Source organism: Phascolarctos cinereus, unplaced genomic scaffold (assembly GCF_003287225.1).
Source record: "Phascolarctos cinereus isolate Bilbo 61053 unplaced genomic scaffold, phaCin_HiC Scaffold_9;HRSCAF=440, whole genome shotgun sequence".
In the NCBI taxonomy this organism is placed as follows: Eukaryota; Metazoa; Chordata; class Mammalia; order Diprotodontia; family Phascolarctidae; genus Phascolarctos; species Phascolarctos cinereus.
Window position 1 is genome coordinate 150,985,999 of NW_027556402.1, and position 14,717 is coordinate 151,000,715.

Below are 14,717 nucleotides of genomic sequence, written 5' to 3' on the forward strand. Positions count from 1 at the left end.
TTGGATTTCAGAAGCATTTCTTAAAACTCTAATCATAAATATTTAATTAGTAAGGATGAAAATTTAGTACCAATGAAAGTTTTAGGTGTGGGATGTCCTCCAAATATTTTATAATAATTTTAGTTGTTGTTATCTTTAAATTGCATTTAATTGGGGACTTACAGTTGGGACAGAATAAGTGGTAACCAAGTTGATTTTTGTAAAAAATATTTATAATATTCCTGTTTATAAAATAGTAAAAAACTGACTCACTACCTTTATTCTTTATTTATAAAATGATACTATAGACTACTTGAGTTCAACCAGAAAATTAGTTACTTTTAAGGAATTTCCATCACAAAAAAGTATCACATTTATATGACAGGATTGGAATAAAATGATTAAGCAAGCCTATTTCTCTGATAGTAGCCTCAAGCTTTTACTGCTTTCTTAAATCACTGAATGCTATTATTTGAACACTTTTTTTTCTGTTAGTCTCATCATCTTGATTTAATGGAATGCTATTTAAATGTAGGTCTACTTGTATCATTATAAGTATTCCTATTTAAGTAATGATATATCAAAACATTATTATCCTAAGATAATTTCCCCCGACACAGAAAGGTTCTATTAAAGTGACCCTCTTAATGGACCTTTTCATAATAACTGGTTATTTTTGGAGGCCTCTATTTGTTACATGAATCTATTTATCTTTAAACATTATTATAAACATGAAATAGTCCTAAATCATATGGCATTTTACATTGTTGATTAAAAAAATCTTAATACTGTAATTTATTCTACATCATACAGTATTAACATTAATACTGGTGCTCTTAAAATCAGCCCTATAGTAGGGAGAATTCTTGTGCTTGCTTTTATTTGGTACCTTATGTTAAGAAATTGAAGTTAAATGGAAGCACTTCATGATGAATTTGCTCTATATTTTAGTTGGTAAGTCTCACCAATTCACCCAGGCACTTTAGGGGTTAAGATGTTTATGCAGGCTTGTAGAGCTAGTCATGCCAGAGATGGGAGATGAACTCAAATTTTTTCAAGCCTATCACTCCATAAATTTTACCAAGTTGCCTTTATAAGCAACATTTGTGCCAGGGGAGAGAAGTTCAAGCCTCTTTGGGAATTCCCTATGCTTATAAAGTTCTGGAGTCAGACAGAATAGAGTTTGGATCCTTTCTCAAATAACTGATGTCTATATGGCTCTGGGTAAGTTGTTTAGCTTTCTTGGGCCTCGATGTCCTTATCTGTCAAGCACAGATAGTAATACCTGTGGTGCTTCCCTCATAGCATCATTGCAAGTGTCAAAGGAGATCATGCGAATAGTTCAATTCCATAAGCAGCAAGGAGGAATCCAGTTGATATTTGTGATTTTTATTTAATTTAAAACTCTAATCTTAGAAAATACTATCGTGCTGTTGGTAATCCAGTTTTCTGTAGAGCATAGGAGAAGATGTCATCAGCTGCAATTCTGAACATACCCACTAAGTCCTAGTGCAAAGGGTCCTTTGGGTGTTTGTATTGTTGGCCTTTTTAAACTTAATTGTGTATGTTAGAGAAAATGTGGCATAGAAGCAAAAGCAGTTGACCTTAAGTGAAGAAACCTGGATACAAATCTCAGCTCTGGTAGATCCTAGTTGCATGGCCATGGGCAAACCATCCTCTCTGAAACTCAATTTATTTATCTGTAAATGGAGGTATTAATAATTATCTCAGGGGTAGCTGGGTGGCACAGTGGATAGAGCACTGGCCCTGAAGTCAGGAGTATCTGAGTTCAAATCCGGCTTCAGACCAAACACTTGACACTTACTAGCTGTGTGACCCCGGGCAAATCCCTTAACCCTACTTGCCCAAAAAAACAAAAACAAACAAACAAAAAAAGTTATCCCAGCATCCTTATATTATAAAGTAAAACCACTGTTTTGGTTTCAGATCTGTTTTCAAAACCCTGTTCTACTTGCTACCTGTGTGACCTTGGGCAAATTACTTAACCTCTTTGATTCTTCACTTTCACATCTGTGAAATGAGGAAAGGTCAGACCAGGTGACCTCTAAGGTCCCTTTCAATTTACTTCTAGACCTACAATCCTCTGAAAGTGCTATATAACATGAATTGTGAGATCACTATATAGAACTTTACTCAAACTAATCCTAATTAAATCAACCATAGGAAGATCTTCTGCCTGACTTTAGAGGATAGGATCTCAAAGAAAGACATAAGAAAACAAAACAAAATCTCCCACTCCCATCCTGGAATTAGAATAAGGTGTACCTATGGGGTATAATGGATAGAGCATTGAGGTTGGAATCAGGAAGATTTATCTTAATGAATTCAAATCTGGCCTCATTCCCTTACTGGCTATGTGACCCTGGGCAAGTCATTTAATTCTGTTTACCTAAGTTTTCTCATCTGTAAAATGAGGTGGAGAAGGAAATGGCTAACCACTCTACTATCTTTGCCAAGAAAACCCCAAAGGGGATCAGGAAGAGTCAGACATGACTGAAATGAAAAACAAGGTCTTCAAAAAAAAAAAAAACCAGTGTACCTTGTGGAGCTACAATGGGAAGATGAAACAGATTGTCATTATTTTTAAAATCCAAAGTAAAGGATTCTCATGTAAAAGAATACTCTCTTAAGCTTGTTGGAAAGTATCTATTTTCAGTATGTGTCAAATATATATTTAATTTTAAATCATTATAGTGTTACAAATTTCACTATTTGGGGGCAAGAGAGTGTGGATATATGTTTGAGTTATCATGGGAACACTTACTTGGATCCTGAGCTAGCCATTTATTAGGCTCAGGATATTACCTTCATTTTGCCCTTCCACCTAAACTAAGAAACAGAGGCATTTCTCAGAGTGTAAGCCACTACTGATAGCACAGGAAATCAGTAGAAACTTTTTGGCTACTGAAGAACTCTTTAATGTAGGTCCAAAGTTTCCTTCTATGTTTCAGGCTTTTGTACTGTCTACAATATTATAAAAAATGCCAGCATCTGTGGATCCATGTGGCTAATTTTCTATCACTACTAGTTCTATCTTTGTCTCTGAACTATTTCTCCCTGTCCTTGTCTCAGAAAAACCAGACCTAACTTGGTAACATGGATGTTAGGCTCAATGGCCACCAACTTACCTCTTAACTTTAGGAACACAGATTCTTGTGCTCAATATTGAGAACAAGTGTATGGACTAGTTTGCTCTAGTTCTGACAATGGGTGAGCTTCCTTTCCATAAACTGAGGCAAAGAGACCTAAATCAATCAGAAAAAAAATCAAATTCCTTGAGTTGGAGGAAATTAATATCTTCCATAATCATTTAGGAATTAATTATGAGTCCAATAGCCTGAAGCCCAATTAAAGAATTCAGAGGCATAGATAGGGAAGCCTTTGCTCAACCATGTAGGCCATACACAGAGATGAGAATAGAGAACAATTTCTATAAAGGATTAATTATTCTACCAAGCTTGAGGAATTTCTTACTCCTATCTAATTCAGGCTATAGTGTAGTTTCATCTTATTTATCTTCAAAATCAAATTGTATCATTTTAAAGGGTGTGTGTGTTGCATGTGTGTGTGTATAAATAGGTATATATACATATATGTGTATGTGTGTATATGTGTGAGGATATTATACATGTAATCACTCATCTATATTCACTATTATTATTTAAATATTTGTTTCTATTCATAGATACATATGTAACCTGTGATCCATGGTTGTCCCAGGCTCTGCACTCATATAAAATGCTTTCAACCATAATTTTCTTTTATCAATTCTTTATTCTCATCTGGAGTTAATCCAGGAAACTCCAAAATAAAGTTCCAGTGTAGGTTTCTCCAAAATTGAGTAACAAAACATCCAGGTCCTATAGAAACAAATAAAGTAACATAATGAATTTCTGGTATCAAGTGTTATTTTACCCCTCCTACACACACACAAAAAGAGAGACAAGACAGAGACAGAGAGAGAGAGAGAGAGAAAGAGAGAGAGAGAGAGAGAGAGAGAGAGAGAGAGAGAGAGAGAGAGAGAGAGAGAGAGAGAGAGAGAGTTTAAGTTAATACTGTCAGGGTTCCTTAAATAGATATAGAAACACAAAACTCTCAAAGAAAGCATCAGCATCTTTCAGGAGTGAGCCTTTGATATTTCAACTGGATGTTTAGTCCAATTAAAGCACCCTACAAATTCTACAGATTCCTCACAGACCTTTAGCATTACCCTGTGGTTTGAGTTCTTTCTAGAAAACAAAAATATTTAGGCACTGGGGAATAAACAATCTATTTCACAACACACCAATACTCTATGATAACGTACTGGCTTTGCTTTCCAAGTAACAAACTACACAGGATGTAGGGACAACACTCTTCTTTCTTTCTTCTTTTTTTTTCCTGTTAGGCAATGGGGTTAAGTGACTTGCCCAGAGTCACACAGCTAGTAAGTGTCAAGTGTCTGTGGCCAGATTTGAACTCAGGTCCTCCTGAATCCAGGGCCAGTGCTCTATCCACTGCACCACCTCACTGCCCTCTCTTTTTTCTACAAGCAGCTTGATGCATTATCCAAATTCTTTCTCTCTCTCGGTTCAATCCCTGACCTCTTGAACATGCTTTGCTTACGTGGCAATGCTGAACTCTAATTGAAGTCTGCTCTTGGGTCAAGTGGGCATGAACATATCCATAGTGCAGTGCTTTTGGAATAATCTCCTCGTGCTCCATAAGCAACCATCTTATTATGCAAGAAAGTCTAATTTCAAATTTCTCTATTCAGGATGGATACAAACACATGCTACTTACTGTTGCCTCTGCTACAAGGCATCCATTCCAATTTCCTGCAGGGCATGGTGGTAGTAGTGATAAAAGTGTAGATGACTTCTGCTCCCTCTCCTGCAGCCCCTCAAGAATTCAGGCCAACACTACCACACATTGACTTTTCTTCTTGACAGGGTGAGGTGAATATGAAGTCTAGGAGAGGAATGTACTTATAGCTCACTCCTCTAGACTATGTGGAGGGAAAGTTCTGAGAAAAGTTTCCCTGATGACTTAGTCAGCCAATCTCCAGTATATTCCTGTGTCCTCAGATGAAGATTACAGTAGATGTGACTACCCTTCAATGGGAGATGATTCCCCAATTATGCCAAATGAAGGCTAATGACCTGTAATCTTAGCAAATCATTGGGAGAAATCTCAGAATTGATTATGGGTCTTCAGGTCAACCCCTTTCCTACAAGTTTTACCATTTTTTTTTTATTAACAGGTATTTATTTTATCTAACTTTCTCTAATAGAGACTTTTGCAATAAAAAATATACAGAAAAAAAGTTCCTACATTGGTCATATCTAAAAAGGTATATCTCTTTCTGCATCTTTAGTCTATTTATTTTTTGTCAGGAGTTGGATAGATAGAAGGCTTCATCATTGGTCCTATAGAATTAGTTGTTCATCATTGTATAATAATCAGAGTTCTTAAGTCTTTCAAAGTTACTTGTCTTCACAGTATTATTACAACCCGATAAATTAATTTTCTGGTTCTGCTTATTTCACTCTACATCATTTCATACAAGTCTTTCAGGCTTCTTGAAATAATCCCTCTAGAGACAATTAAAATTTAATCTAAGTAACAGAATTAGATTCATTCTACTTGGTCCCAGGGGTCAGGTCTGTTGCAATACATGGAATTAATGAAGACAGATTTGGGCTTGATTTAAGGAAATATTTCCTAATAATTAGAGCTATTCAAATTTAGATTGAGCTGCTTTGGGAGATAGGATACTTCCCAATCACTGGAAGTTTTCAAGAAAAGAATACATAAATTGTTGCATATATTTTGTGGAGTTATTCTAAATCTTTTTGTGTGTGTATCACGGGCCTTTTTCATAATCAAGTAAACCATATGGACTCCTGAGAACTACGCTTTTAAATGTATCAAATAGAATCACAATGAAATACTGTTATGTATTTTTAAGCAAATTTAGGGACCCCAAGCTAAGAACCTCTTGAACAGATGATCTCTGAAATCTACTACTACTTAAAGTTTCTATCAACTATGCAATAGAACTTAGGAAATTAGAATAGAATTGAAGGGAAAGAAGGCAAAAAGGAAATGAACATTTATTTAGCACCTACCATGTGCCAGGCACTGTGCTAAGCACTTTAAAAATATTATCTCATTTGATCCTCACAACTCCAGCAAAGTAGGTGTTATTATTATTATGCCTGTTTTTATAGTTGAGGAAATTGAGGCAAACAGAACTTAAGTGATTTGCTCAGGATGAAACATCTAGTAAGTGTCTGATGGAGTATTTAAACTCAAGTCTTTAAAACTACCAACCAAGCATTCTTACCATTGTTCCAACTAGTTGCCTAGAGGAGCTACAAGGTCAGGATTATAACTGTGAATCTTGGGTTTGAGATCTCTTTTCTAACATCCACTAAGACAGAGATAAGAAGAGGGCACAGCTAAGAGGGTGGAGCAGAGAAACACTCACTGCATCTCTCCCAATTTCTCCCTCAAACAACTCTGAAATGATGTCTTAAGTTGAATTTCAGAATAGCAGAATCAACAAAAGTCTAGGTGAAACAATTTTCTGGCAAACGATAACTTAGAAGGTAAGCAGGAAATATCTGCCTTATTGGGGGTGGTTGTCAGGACTGGGCAGCACAGGCCATGCCATGGTGACAGCAGCAAGCCTTGGAGGTGACTACATTAGTGGCAGCAGCAGCAGCTTAATGATATCTCTGCCCATGGGTAGTGGTCATAAGATTAAAGGAGACCTTTTACTGGCACTGAGTTCAGAACACTGTTATATTTCCTGACCACAATTCTGGGGTAAAGTCTCAGATTCAAAAGGAGCAAAAAAAACCCCCAACAACTTGTGGCCAAAGTGGGGAAGAAGCCCTGGTCATAATTCTGGAGAGGAAAAGAGGGCTTGTGGTCACTTAAATGGCAGAAGAGACCTTGATCTCAATTCTAATACAGACAGGAACACCAGCAATTGCACATGCAGGAAAACAACGGAGCTGTGAAAGTACTAGCAGATATAGGAGAACAAAGTGCTTCCTGAGTAAAGAGCAGAGCACAGGCCAGGAGAGTAATCATCACACCTCTCCCTAGATAATACCCACTTTGCATGCACTGAAAAGCAATAAAACCCCACAGCTAACTCTGAAAATAGTAGCAAGAAAGGCCTGAAGCTGGATTTCAGAAAAATCTGGAAAGACTTACATGAACTAATGCTGAATGAAGTGAGCAGACCCGCAGAGCATTGCATACAGTAAGAGCAACATTATATAATAATAAAATATGAGAGACAGCTCTTCTCAGCAATACAATGATCCAAGACAATTCCAAAAGACTCAGGATAGAAAATGCTATCCACATCCAGAAAAAGAACTATGGATTCTGAATGCAGATTGAAGCATTTTTTTCTTTCTTGTGTTTTTTTTTTCCTTTTTGTTCTGATGACTAATAACATGACTAATAAGGAAATATGTTTAACATGATTGTACATGTATAACCTATATCAGGTTGTTTACTATCTTTGGGAGGAGAAAGTGAAGGGAGGGAGAAAAATTTAGAACTCAAAATATTACAAAAATAAATACTAAAAACTATCCTTACATATAATTGGGGGAAATATTATTAAGAACAAAAAAAGAGAAAGGCCTGAAGCTTGGAACAGTGTCCCCTCCAACCTAGAAGCACAGCTTAACCTTAACATGAAGTTGAAAGTTAAGAAAAAGGCTGAGAAATCGGTAAAGAACATAAAAAAAAAAACCACCCAACAATAATAAGTATCTTGGTGGCAGGTAAGATCCAGACACAAAAAAAGAATATAACATGACAAAGCAGCTAGAAGCAAAACCTCAAAAATAAATTTGAATTGTATATAAGTCCAATAAAAATTCCTCAAAAATATTTTAAAAATCAAATGAGAGATAGAGGAAAACTTGGAGAAAGAAATGTGAGTGATGCAAGAAAATTATGAAAAGAAAGTCAACAGCTTGGTAAAAGAGGCATGAAAAATACTAAAGATAATAAAACCTTTAAAACCAGAATTGACCAAATGGTAAAACAGGCAGAAAAATCCACCAAAGACAATTCCTTAGAAAGAAGAATAGTCCAAATGGGAAAAAAATATGTACAAAAAATTCACTAAGGAGAAGAACTCATTAAAAATAAGAATGGACCAAATGAAATAAAATGTACAAAAATTCACTTAAGAAAAGAACCCTTTTTGATCAAATGAAAAAGGAGGTACAAAATCTCACTGAAGAAAATAATTCCTTAAAAATTAGAATTGGCCAAGTGGAAGCTAATGATTCAATGAGACATTGAGAAATAATGAAACACAATAAAAAGAATAAAAAAAATAAAAGATAAGGTGAAATATTTCATGGGAAAAGCAACTGACCAGGAAAATAAATTGAGGAGAGATAATATAATAATTATTGGACTAGCTAAAAGCCATTTTCCAAAAATAGAAGCTAAATATTCCATTTCAAAATAAAAATCAAGGAAAACTGCTCTGATATTCTAGAACCAGAGGGTAAAACAGAAATTGGAAGAATCCAAATATAGCTTCCTGAAAGAGGTCCCAAAATGAAAACTCCCAGGAATATCATACTCGATTTCCAGAGCTCCACATGAGGGGGACATATTGCAAACAAATAGAAAGAAACAATTCAAATATTGTGGAGCCACAGTCAGGATAACATAAGATTTAGCAGCTTCCTCATTAGAGGATCCATGGATTTGGAATATTATATTCTGGAAGGCAAAATAGCTAGGATCACAAGCAAGACTCACCTCTCCAGCAAAACTGAGTATAATCCTTCAGGTGAAAAAATGGATTCTTAATGAAATTGAAGACTTTCAAGCATTCCTGATTGAAAAAAAACAGCTGAATGGAAATTTTGATTTCAAATTCAAGACTCAAGAGAAGCATGAAAAGGTAAATGTGAAAGAATAAATGTAAAATGTTTACAATCCTATATTGGAATGTGACAATTATAATTAATAAGAATTTTATCATTTTATTGAAGTTAGGAATATACATAGAGGGCACAGACATGAGTGACCATGATAGAATGATTATAAAAAAATAAAAAAGAATGAGAAAGAGGGATGCAACTGAAGAAGAGAGAAGGGAGAGAAGGAACAGGAAAAATTATCTTACATTAAAAAGCCATGAAAAGAAGACCTTCTGCAATGGAGGAGAAGGTAGGAGCGGCAGGTGATGCTTGAACCTTACTCTCATCAGATTTGGCTCAAAAAAGAAATAACACAAATACTCATTTGAATATAAACATCAATACTACCCAATAGGGGCATAAGGAGGAAAGGCCGACAAGAGTAGAGGGGCTAACAAAGAAAAAGGAAGGTTAATAGAGAACTAAAACAGACTTTTGAGGAGGGGCAGATAAAAATATAGAGAGAAGAAGAAAAGAAGAAAAATAGGATGGGAGGACGTACATACTTAATTGTCATAACAGTGAATGTTAATCAGATGAACTCACCTATAAAATGGAAATGGATAGCAGAGTTGATTAAAGACAAGAATTCTTCAATATATTATTTATAAGAAACATACTTGAAGCTGAGAAGCACACACAGAGTAAAAATAAGGAACTGGAGCCAAATCTATCATGCATCAGCTGAGGTTAAAAAAAAAAAAGGTAGCAATAATGATTTCACAAAAGCAAAAGCAAAAGTATGCCTAATTAAAAAGGGATTAAAGGGAAACTACATCTTCCTAAACAGTACCATAGACAATGAAGTAATGTCAATACTAAACATATATGCACCAAATGCCATAATATCCAGTTCTTAAATGAAAAGTTAAATGAAGAGGTGGGGCCAAGATAGCTGAGAGAAGCCAGGAAGTTGCATTAGTTCTCCCTAGTTTCCCTCAGAAACAACATTCAATCAAACCTCTAAATGGATTCTTGAGTCACAGAACTTACAAAAAGACTGAGTGAAACAATTTTCCAGCTTAAGATTAACTTAGAAGGATTTAAGGAAAGGGCTGTCTCATTTGAGCAAAAGAGGAGCACAGCCCAGGGCAAATGGTGTCTGGACAAGCCAGCAGAAGGCTCTTAATCACAGCACAGATCAGCAGCCAAGGCTCCTCAGTCCTGGCCCAGGCAGGCCAATTGCACAGCAGGTCAGCTATGAAGGCTTCAGCACCAGCATAGAAGGCAAATTGCTAGCCCCAGAAACCAGGCAACAACAGGTGTGAGTAGGCTGTGCCGCTGCAGTAGAGTGAGTAAGGAGCCAGAGTCTGAAGAACCAGCACACAAAGCCAGTGACCAGGCCCCTGGCCTTTAGCACAAAAAGCCCCACTGTGATCCAACACAGATGCTCAAGTTTAAAGGCTATGAAATAGGCAAAAACATGAGCAAGAGGCAAAAAGAGAAATTTGACCACAGATAGCTTCTATAGTGACAGGGAAGACCAAAACACAAATCCAGGAGAGGACAACAATGACATGATGACTACATGTGAAACCTCAAAGGGGAATGTGAATTGGTCTCAAGTCCAAAAAGCCTTCTTGGAAGACCTCAAAAGTGATTTTAAAAATCAAATAAGAGATTAGAATTGGGCAAGCGGAAGCTAATGACTCTGTGAGACATCAAGATCAGTCAAACAAAATCAAAAGAATGAAAAAAATAGAAGAAAATGTAAAATATCTCATTGGAAAAACAACTGACACAGAAAATAGATCCAGAAAAGATAATTTAAGAATTATTGGACTACCTGAAAGCCATCATCAAAAAAAGAGCTTGGACAGCATATTTCAAGAAATTATCAAGGAAAATTGTCCTGATATCCGAGAACCACAGGGTAAAATAGTCATTGAAAGAATCCACCAATTGCCTGCTTGAAGATTCCAGAATTATCAGGTCAAGGAGAAAATACTGCAAGAAGACAAGAAAAAAAAATAAATATCATGTAGCCACAGTCAGGATTACTCAGGACTTAGCAGCTTCTACATTAGAGGATGAGAGGGCTTAGAACATGATATTCTGAAAGGCAAAGGAATGTGGATTACTACAAAGAATCAACTTCACAGCCAAACTGAGCACAATCTTTCAGGGGAAAAGATGGCCCTTCAATGAAATAGGAGACTATCAATCATTCCTGATGAAAAAACCAGAGCTGAACAGAAAATTCAATCTTTAAATACAAAATTCAAGAAAAGCATAAAAAGGTAAACAGGAAAGGAAAAAAAAATGTTCAATAACCATTTACATCCATACATGGGAAGATGATATTTATAACTCTTGAGAACTATATCTTTATTAAGGCATTTTGAAGGGTTATACATAGATAGAGGTTGTGGGTATAAGTTGATTTTGATATGATGACTTAAAAAAACTGAAGAGGTGAAAAAAAAAGGATTCCATTGGGAGAAGAGGAAAGGGGGAGGCAAAATAGGGTAAATTATATGACAGGATGAGGAGCAAAAGATCTAATAAAGTAGAGGGAAAGAAGGGAGTAGGATGAGCATTGTTTGACTCTAACTCTCATCCAATTTGGCTCAAAGATGGAATAAAAACACTCTCAATTAAGTATAGAAATTTATCTTACCCTGTAAAAAGTCGTAGGGGAAAGAAAAAGGAAGGAGGAGAATAGAAGGGAGGTCAGAAGGGAGGACAGAAGTAGCAGGAAAAAGGAAAAATAAACAGGGAGGGGATTGATAGAAGGGAGGGCAGATTGAGGGAGGTGGTGGTAAGAAGCAAAACACTGGTGAGGATAGAAAGGATGAAGGGAGAGAGAAAATTATAAATGGGGGGGAAATAGGATGGAGGGAAATAAACAGTTAATAATCATAACTGAGAATGTGAATGGGATGAAGTCTCCCATAAAACAGAAACAGATAGTAGAGTGGATTAAAAAAATCACAATCCTATGATATATTCTTTAAAAGAAACACTTTCGAAGCAGAGAGATACACATAGAGTAAAGGTAAAAGGCTGGAGGAGAATATATTATGCTTCAGTTGAATTTTAAAAATACAGAGGTAGCAATCATGACCTCAGGGGTAAAAATTAAAACAAAAATAGACTTAACTAAAGAGATAAGGAAGGAAACTACATATTGCAAAATGTTACCATAAAAAATAAAGTAATATCAATATTAAATGCATATGCAACAAGTGGTATGATATCCAAATTCTTAGAGGAGAAGTTAAGTGAGTTACAGGAAGAAATAGGCAACAAAACTATACTAGTGGGGGACCTCAAGCTTCCTCTCTCAGAATTAGATAAATCTAACCACAAAATAAGCAAAAAATAATTTAATGAGATGGACAGCATCTTAGAAAAGTAATACATAGTAGGCCTCTGAAGAAAATTTAATGTGGATAGAAAGCAATATACCTTTTTCTCAGTGGTACATGGCACCTACACAAAAATTGACCGCATACTAGGGCATAAAAAACTCATAATCCAACGCAGAAAAGCAGAAATATTAAATGCATCCTTTCCAGATCATGATGTAATGGAAATCATATATAATAAAGGACCATGGAAAAACAGACTAAAAAATTATTAGAAATTAAATAATCTAATCCTAAAGAATGAGTCAGTCAAACAACAAATAAAAATAATCAATAACTTTGGGGCAGATAGGTGGCACAGTGGATAGAGTTCTGGCCTTGAAGTCAGGAGGACCTGAGTTCAAATCCAACCTCAGACACCTAATACTTACTAGCTGTGTGAACCTGGGCAAGTCACTTAACCCTGATTGCCTCACCAAAAAATAAAAAAAAAATCAATTACTTCACCCAAGAGAATGACAATAATGAAACAACATACCAAAACTTAAAGGATGCAGTCAAAGCAGTCCTTAGGGGAAATTTTATATCTCTAAATGATTGCATGAATAAAATGAGAAAGAAGAGATCAATGAATTGGGCATGTAAGTAAAAAAGCCAGAAAAGTAACAAATTAAAAAAACCCAATTAAATACCAAATTAAAAATTCTGAAAATCAAAGGAAATTGAATTGAAAGTAAGAAAACTATTGAAATAATAAATAAAAAATAAATAAAACTAAAAGCTAATTTTATGAAAAAAAATAAAATGGATAACCTTCAGTTAATTTGATTAAAAAAAAAAAAAGAATTCTGGCAGAGGGAGCACCAACCAAATGTGCTGCCTCCTTTTTTGGAGCCTACTCTGCATGCCTGGGGTCTGTATAAAGTAGACAGGGAAGATTGGAGGTGAAGCAGAAGGCAGCTGCTTGTGGAAAGTGATTTTCTTTCCTCTTGTTCTGACGGCTCTTCAACCATCTGCAATATCAACTGACAATGATGTTTCCCTCTCCACTTATGATGGGACTTCAAGACCAAAACTTGCTCGAAAAGGTAAAGAGGCAACATTTGTCCAAATTGGAATGGCAGGCTTTGCAGCTATTGTTGCATATGGATTATACAAACTGAAGAGCAGAGGGGATACTAAAACGTATGTCCACATGATTCACATGTGCATGGGAGGCCAAAGCTTTGTAGTAGGAGCAATGACTGTTGGTATGGTGTGCTCCATGTACAGGGAATACTGAGCAAAATCCAAACCTTAAGAGGAAAGATGCTGTCTTTATGCTAATGTTTTAGAGCTAGATACCTCACATTAAGGTTATTTGTTTACATTTAAAAATAAATTATTTAGGGATATGTGATTCTAAAAAGCAGCATATGTCAGACACAACCAATCATGATATTTTAAAGATTAGATTTTTTTAGTGGAAGCTTTAGCTTCCCATGTGATTCTAAATATACTGGTGGTATCCAAAAGTTAATTAGGAAAGCTAAGCTAATATGAAAGGAATTGGTAAGTAAGGAAGCATACTTGGGTGATAAATTATATTTATATTCCTCAAATCTCAAAAATTAGTGACTAAAAAATTAGAGGTCCAAGACTCAAATAGCTCCAATTGCTTTAAGATGGGATATATTTGGGGATATAATATGGGAAGCTGCTTTAACACAATTCAGGAAACATTTCCTCTTTATCTTGTAGAATGGTGTCAACTTCAGGCTAGGCTGCCTGCCTTTGACAAGGGCCAAAAGAATATCTGTAAGAAAAAATATGAAATAAAATATTGTAGCAAGAGTTTTTTTCCCTACCTACACCATGGACAACTTGCTTGTATTTAAGATGAGACCTGAACAGTGGTTAACCAGGCTACTTAACATAGTAGTATTTATTATAAAGTTAACAAAAGATTAGAATAGCAAATGAAATTGTTTTTTAAACGCCATCTGTTTTATATGTATGTGAAGTGCTTGTTCAGCAGTAAAGAGAGAACTTTTAAAATGTGAAAAAAGAAAACTAAATTACCAGTATCAAAAATGGAATGGTGAATTCACCACCAATGAACAGGAAATTAAAACAATAATTAGGAATTATTTTCCCCGATTGTATGCCAATAAATATGACAATCTAAATGAAGTAGATGAATATTTACGAACATATAAATTGCTCAGATTAACAGAAGAGTAAATAAAATACTTAAATAATTCTGCTTCAGGAAAAGAAATCAAACAAGACATCAATGAACTCCTTAAGAAAAAATCTCCAGGAACAGATGGATTTACAAGTTAATTCTATTAAACTTTTAAAGAACAATTAATTCCAACACCATATAAGCTATTTGGAAAAATAAGAGGAATCCTACCAAATAATTTTTTTTTTATGCCACAAATATGGTGCTGATGCCTAAACCAAG

General features: G+C 35.4%; 1 pseudogene; it reads left to right on the forward strand.

Annotated features, from left to right (window-relative positions):
• Positions 1 to 7,703: 7,703 nt before the first annotated feature.
• LOC110213048 (HIG1 domain family member 1A, mitochondrial pseudogene) lies at positions 7,704 to 13,568 on the forward strand (annotated as a pseudogene).
• Positions 13,569 to 14,717: the final 1,149 nt, after the last annotated feature.